Source organism: Aptenodytes patagonicus, chromosome Z (assembly GCF_965638725.1).
Source record: "Aptenodytes patagonicus chromosome Z, bAptPat1.pri.cur, whole genome shotgun sequence".
NCBI lineage: Eukaryota > Metazoa > Chordata > Aves > Sphenisciformes > Spheniscidae > Aptenodytes > Aptenodytes patagonicus.
In genome coordinates, this window is record NC_134982.1 from 3,914,732 (window position 1) to 3,921,704 (window position 6,973).

Genomic DNA, 6,973 nt, shown 5'->3' on the forward strand with positions numbered 1-6,973 from the left:
CGATCATTAGGAGTGAGCTACAATGGGAACACCTGGAGGGGCAGAGTTAAGGGTGATTATGTAGCCCAGCCCTGGCATTTCTTCACTTTGGAGAGCTACACGGCATAATTTCGTCATAGATTTATGTACAGCTAATTGGCACATAGTTTGATATGCAAATAAACCCATCATAAATATCAGAGAAAGATTTAAAGCTGTGCTTTCCACTGTCATGCTACAATCCTTGCTTTTCTGGTCAGTCTAATCTACTCGATTACTCCTTTCATCATTTTGTGTTTTGAAGACGTGGTATCTCTTTCAAAGAACATCTGTCAGACATATTAATTAGTTAATTTTTCTGCGTGGAATCAAAAAACAAGGGTGGGGAACCTAGAGCCCTGAGGATCAGATGCGGTGCATGGCCAGGTAATTATTTTGGGGTAACATGGAGATGTGTCATGCGTGCCCTGCACTCGGTCTATAAAGGCCTCTCTAGCTCTTGGCACGCAACAGATTTCCTACCAGAGATACTCAGTTTATGCTAAAGATCGAAGTGAAATTTTCTTAATGTGGGTAGTAGAGTATCTGTAGTAGACACCATTGAGACGTCACTTCCAGACTGAGCTTTCTAGATCAAGGATACTACAGGCAATGGTGCTGAAGGATGTTTTTAATTTCAGAATTTTTAATTCAGAAGATTAAGCTGAAGTAGTTTAAGAATGGGAGGAAGTGTGGATAAGGTCAATATTTTTATGTTCAAGGACAAATTGAAAGCGTAGACTTGTTTGCTGGTAACATCAAAGGTCGCAGCTAGCTTGGGACACCTGGATGCTTCTCATCTGGTGTACCCTGAGAACCAAATTTATTGGAATTTTTGTGTTGTGTTCTTGGGTGAATGTCTTTTACTGTCACTGTGATTTTTGAATCAGATACATTTTATGCAATATCAAGAAATATGTTTTATGCGAAGGGACTATGACCGGGTGTGTCATCAATATGCACAGCAGTTTTCTTCCAGTTCAGCTGGAGAAGAGCTTGGTGTGCAGTTTTGGGGCCAAACCCAGGCCTGGCAGCAGTGCAGAGGAGTGAGTTGAAGCAGGGCAATGCACGTGTAGGTGCCGGGCAGGAATTCCCAGAGAGTGTCAGTAGTGGTGGAGCATGTCTCTCCATCAGGGAGCTTTGGAAATCCTGCTAAAGCACGGTCCTCTCTGTCAAATCCCTCCTTGACACCTCCGGTTCTCCAGGGATGAGGAGCCCCCAGGGCTCCCTGGGCAGTCACCAGCCTGGGTGCCCCATTTCTGACCCCATGTGGGAGAGCTGCCCCTCGATACTGGACAACAAGGGTCTTCCTGTTGGCAATCAATACACGGCAATGTGCTTTCAGGGGAATGAGGTTTGGATTTCTTCAGGTTGCACCAAAGCTGTGTTTGACTTCCACCATCTGTCTTTACCATCCCACCATCCCTCCTTTTTTCATGTTTTTTTATTTGCTTACTGGCTTCCAGTCCTCCTGATAACGCGTTGGGTGTGAGCTACTAACCTGTCCCTAGAGGAGCAACCCTACTTGTGTTTTCCCTTCAGAATAAAGATAAGAGAACACCCCTTATCCCTTCTTCCCACCCCCCCCGTATGGTTTCTTCTCTTTTCCATCATCCTCCCTGGCACCTTTTTTCCCCATCCATTCTCCTGCAGAGCTGAAACTCACTGAAGCACGACCTCTTCCAGGGGCACAGGAGCCTCAAGGCTGTAAACCGGTCTCTGAGCGTCGTGTCTTTTCCCAGAGAGGTCCCTAGGGGTGGGAGGAGGCCTGGAAGTTGATAGCTGGTGTGATCCCTCAAAGAAAACACTTTTTTTTTTTTTTTTTTTTTTTGGTGGTGGGTGCTTTGTGTATTGCATCCAGCTCTGGGGTCCTCAGCACAGGAAAGACACGGACCTGTTGGAGCGGGTCCAGAGAAGGCCACGAAAATGATCAGGGGGATGGAACACCTCTCCTGTGAGGACAGGCTGAGAGAGTTGGGGTTGTCCAGCCTGGAGAAGAGAAGGCTCCAGGGAGACCTTATTGCGGCCTTTCAGTACTTAAAGGGGGCTTATAAGAAAGATGGGGACAGACTTTTTAGCAGGGCCTGTTGCGACAGGACAAGGGGGAATGGTTTTAAACTAAAGGGGGGGTAGATTCAGACTAGATCTAAGGAAGAAATGTTTTACGCTGAGGGTGGTGAAACACTGGCCCAGGTTGCCCAGGGAGGTGGTGGATGCCCCATCCCTGGAAACATTCCGGGTCAGGTTGGACGGGGCTCTGAGCGACCTGATCTAGTTGAAGATGTCCCTGCTCGTTGCAGGGGGGTTGGACTAGATGGCCTTTAGAGGTGTCTTCCAACCCAAACCATTCTGTGATTCTATGATTTGTGTAATTAGGCGGTGGACTGCTGGTGGGTCCTAAAAGTTTCAAAAAAATGCATCATTTTCCCCCACCCCCAGCCAAATAATCACAAAACTGCCTGGCAGAGAAGGGGAAAGGATGGTCATCATCAGCTGGGGATCCGGTAAACACTGTATATCATGAGATTCACAGTAAAGTCACGACACTGGCAACGCTAGGCTAAGGATTTTTGTTGGGGCTCGTGGTTTCTTTGCCTTGCTCGATAAAATAAAACCTGCCAAAGCGGTGGCGGCGAGCTCCCATCTATCTGTTCTCATACTTCCAGCCGCTTCTGCTTGAATTATTCATGTTGGGTAAGTGATCTGCAAACAGCTCCTGTGATCTCCCTGTGATCTGTGTGTGTGCGCGCGAGACTCACCCCTGCTTAGGTCAGGGCATTTTCTTGTTTTCTTCCTCACGGCAGGGTGTCTGTGGGAATCTCCAGATTGCTCACCGCCTCCTTCTGATTAACCCTCCATTATTTATTATTTACGCGGTATGATTTGTTCGGCTGTCCCAGGCACACGGTATTATCACTGGATAAGCGAGAAGACTCCGTGCAAACATCTGTAGCTATTGCTTGACAAATCCTACTGTAGAAATAATATCAAGGAGCTGCAGAGGCACTTGTAGGGCAAATGTCCTTATAAGTGAAGGCGTGCTGCCAGCTTCTCACCCAGTGTAGGATGCGTTTCACCTGCATGTGCATCTCAATAGAGCTTTACTGGGCTGTTTTTTATATATATATATGTGTGTGTGTGTTATGTGTTTGCTTGTTTTCCACAAGCTCTGCTCTGTGTTTATTTTAATTTTTTATAACGTGTTCTGATTTGGTCCTGGAAAGAGGTTTGTAGAACTAGCGAGGAGGGCAGTTTATGGTCAGGCAATTGGCAGGTGTCCTGTTTACTTTGCAATCCGTATTCATTAGCAAAACAGGCTGTACGCCCACCTCTTCCAGCACACCCACCCCAGGGAGATCTCGGATCTGCCCCTCCAGTGTCATCTGCTTCATCCCAGCGTGCTGTGATAAACCAGTCCGCATTTTGGGATGAGGGCCGGGATGCTGCAGGAGCCCTTTTCTGAGCGGAGCTGGAGCTGATGCTCTGAGCAAGGCAAGGCTCAGCAGAGAGACAGGGACCCCCAGGTCCCTTTCCGCAGCTGTGTGGGGGAGTAGCTTTGGGTGAGGAAAGCTCAATTTAGGGTACCTTCACCCCTTTGGGTGAAAAAAGCTCCATTTAGGGTACCTGTTTTTATACAGTACCCCTGAGGAGGACCTGTGCCTTGCCTAGGATATCCCTCACCTATGACATAACTGGAATACAGTAGTGAGTTTGTTAAAACATCCTGCCTCCCTGCATTCTGGAAAGAAGATTTTCTATTAAACCTTAGGGAAATTACTGGTCTTGTTAACTAGCGTAGAAGTAATGAACCACAGCAGGGTTACTCGAGAGATTTGGGCCCTGGCTTTGTAAGACTGCATTGTTTCTTTAAATGAGAGAAATAATTTAAGCAAACAAACGAACAAAGAATTTCTGGAAATTAAAGTACGGTACGAATGGGATGATTTGCTCATCTTCTGTTTAATAGGAGCAGTGCAGTGAACAATTGCATGGGCGACCTCAGAAATCTATCCATGGTAACTAGTCACAGGAGAGAAAAATAGACAGCCTGCCACCAACTTGGTATTAAAGTTATATTTTCCGTTTTTTCCACGGTTGTGGGCCAGTCAGGGACTTTCCATGAGCACTCAGCACGGCAGAAATCCCCTTCTGCTTTGTAGCAACCACCGCCGCTGAGCAATGAAAAATCTGATGCTGGTTTTGGCTTTAGTGGGTTTTGGTCCCAGTTGCCAGTGGGATCAGGCTGGGGCAGACCCTTCCTGCTGAACGCATCCCGCTGGACCAGGGCTGTGGGTGGGTGATGCCCCCTTGTCCCTTCCATCCCATTGCCGAAGCTTGCTTGTGATGGGGTCTGGTGGAGGAACCTCACCTTTTGGCTTCGTCACCTCTACAAGGTGCTGGATGTTAAATCCCCAACTGGGTTTGGGGTCTGTGCAAGCCCTGCATGATCCGTGCAGCTCTGGGCAAGTCCTGCAAGAGCCTGGAAGAAGGACAGAAAGACGCTGCCAGGCTGGAGTTCATCCAAAAATAAATAAACCAGAAATACTGGCCGTTCGGGCTCGATCGTCTGTTCCTCAAAAGACGTTTTTGGAAGGGATCACTGTGCTTTTGTTCTTCTATTAGGCAAGCGAGGAGAGAGCATTGTTTTCCTCCCCTCATCCGTTCCCCTTATAGGGGAAGAAGAAGGAGGACTTGGCCACCCCGAGCCGAGCATCTCGGGGGACCTCCCAAAACAAAAGGCTGTACGGAGAAAAGTGCCGTCATCCTGTCCCCGTCATCCTCTTCCCTCCCTTCACCCTGCTCTTGGCACAGCCCTGCCAGCCCGGGGCTGGCGTGTCGCGTGTCACTGCCAGCTGGCAGAGAGCATGGAGGGGTGTTCCTAGGCTTCCTCCCTGGAAACCGGGCAAACTTCTCTTATCTCCAGGTTTATCGCTTCCCGTAGACTTGGCAAGGCAACCCTGGAGTCTGTCTTCTGCCAGAGAGGTGTGTTAGCTCCGGGATGGTTGTTGACAGCGTACGTGTCCACGTACGATGGCTTGGATAAAGCAGTACTCCTGAGGAACACAGTTTTGATGTTCCTGGATGCGGATCAAAGCTCTGTGGACGCATCCATCCCGGTGTCGTTTCTCTCCTGGATGCTGCAGGCAGCCATCCCTGATCTGCAGAGAATGCCCGTGGGTTGGAGAGCATCTCCCTGGCCACTCTCTGCGTGACCCTTGCCGTTAGTTCCCCGTGCAGGAACACGGGGCCGGCACGTGGAGCTGGGATGGGGTTTTTTTTTAATTATAGGTTGTATAGGGTTTTTTTACAAAAGACTGGACTAAGACCAACGTATCTTGTTTTGCCCAGGCTCCAAGGCTGACCCTGCTGAGAGCCCCTGAGATACTGAACTCTATGGGAGCGGAGACCACTTGACTGCACTCAGCACCTCTCAGGATCAGGCCCTAGGTAATTATTCTAATTCTCTGCCTGGATGATGGGTGAAATTTGATGTTCTGGGCTATGCAGACCATCTGAAATGACATTCCTGGTTGTCCATCCCATGAATCCATGGATTTTTTCCTCCCTGAAGGTTGTCACTCTGTAGATCAGTGGCTTGACACTACAATAATAACCACTGTTCCCTCAAAAATAAAGCAATATATCTCCTTTGCATCCAGAGGGGGAATTATAGAATCATAGAATAGTTTGGGTTGAAATGGACCTCTAAAGGCCATCTAGTCCAACCCCCCTGCCATGAGCAGGGTTCATTCTTCAACTAGATCAGGTCGCTCAGAGCCCCGTCCAACCTGACCTGGAATGTTTCCAGGGATGGGGCATCCACCACCTCTCTGGGCAACCTGAATTGCTGGATCACCGTTCTGGCAATGGTCACCAGCTCTTCTGTTTGGGAAGTTCTCCTGAAGTTAACTTGCAGAAAGCTGTAAAAACCAACCAAACAAAACATTTTCACTCCTATCAGAAGCAATCAAAAGCTTAAAATATCAATAGTTATTGGCAAGGATGCTTGTTCAGGTCAGACTTTTAAGAAGGGCTCAAAACCTACAGCTGCAGAAGCCTGCTTTTTAAAATAAATCTAGCAACTATTTTCTGCAGAAAAATAAATTGTGAAAATCTCATTTATCCGGGTTCACAGCAGCTGCATTCTCTCCTCCAAACCTGGCCTCGTTGTTGTGCCTTTGAGAAACTTTAAATCTTTGCTCCAGGGTAGGTAGATGGAAATCAAAGAGCCTAGGGCCAAGCAGTGCCCTGCTCTGCGTGCTCATGGAGATGCGGTGTCAGCCCGGTGCCTTGCCCAAGGGGGCCATGGGCAGGATTTGACCCAAGATTTTTTTCTTCCAGCCCAGCAAGGCCAGCTCAAACTCAGAGCATGAGCTTGAGAAGCGAGGATCTCGGGGGTGAGTTGTAAGAGGACTAAGAAGGAAGCCAGCAGGATGCTGTGGATGTTACTCTGAAACACTAAGGATGAAGGATTTCCTGTAGGGTTGGCTTCCTGAGTGAGACTATATTCCTTACAAAATTCTCTATGCCGATAAAAATATCGGCCAACAGAGGTTTATAATTTTTAACCCCCTCTGTCGGATTTTTTCCTCCCAATAAACCAGTTAATAAAAACCAGTTTCCCACTGATTTCAGCAGAGGTTAAAGCCCAGCTCTCCAGATCAGGGTGGCATGAGGGCAGATCGTGTGTCGCTGGCTGCTCTCCCAGAGCATCCTCCCTCCGTGCGGGAACAGAGGGCTATTCTCCGTCCCTTGCAGCTCTGTACGGTGACATTTTCGGGACCCAGGCCTGAGGACTTTGACTGGGTTGTTTCCTGTTTTGACAAATCTCCATTTCAAATACTCTATACACAGCCTTGTACTGGGAATTAGAAAAAAAACCCACCCCGTATCCTTCTCTCTTGAATATTGCGGCAGGCGGTGGGGAGCTAAGCTCACATTTCCAATGGTGAGG

The 6,973-nt window shown here is 48.2% G+C and overlaps 1 long non-coding RNA gene across 1 annotated transcript in view; it reads left to right on the forward strand.

Annotated features, from left to right (window-relative positions):
- The window catches only part of LOC143173015 (uncharacterized), a 70,402-nt gene extending 63,780 nt beyond the window's left edge, over positions 1–6,622 (forward strand). The window contains exons 3-4 of the long non-coding RNA XR_012997443.1: positions 5,368–5,466; positions 6,361–6,622. This is a non-coding gene — a long non-coding RNA (uncharacterized LOC143173015). The remainder of the gene's footprint in view (positions 1–5,367; positions 5,467–6,360) is intronic.
- The last annotated feature ends 351 nt before the right edge of the window (positions 6,623–6,973 follow it).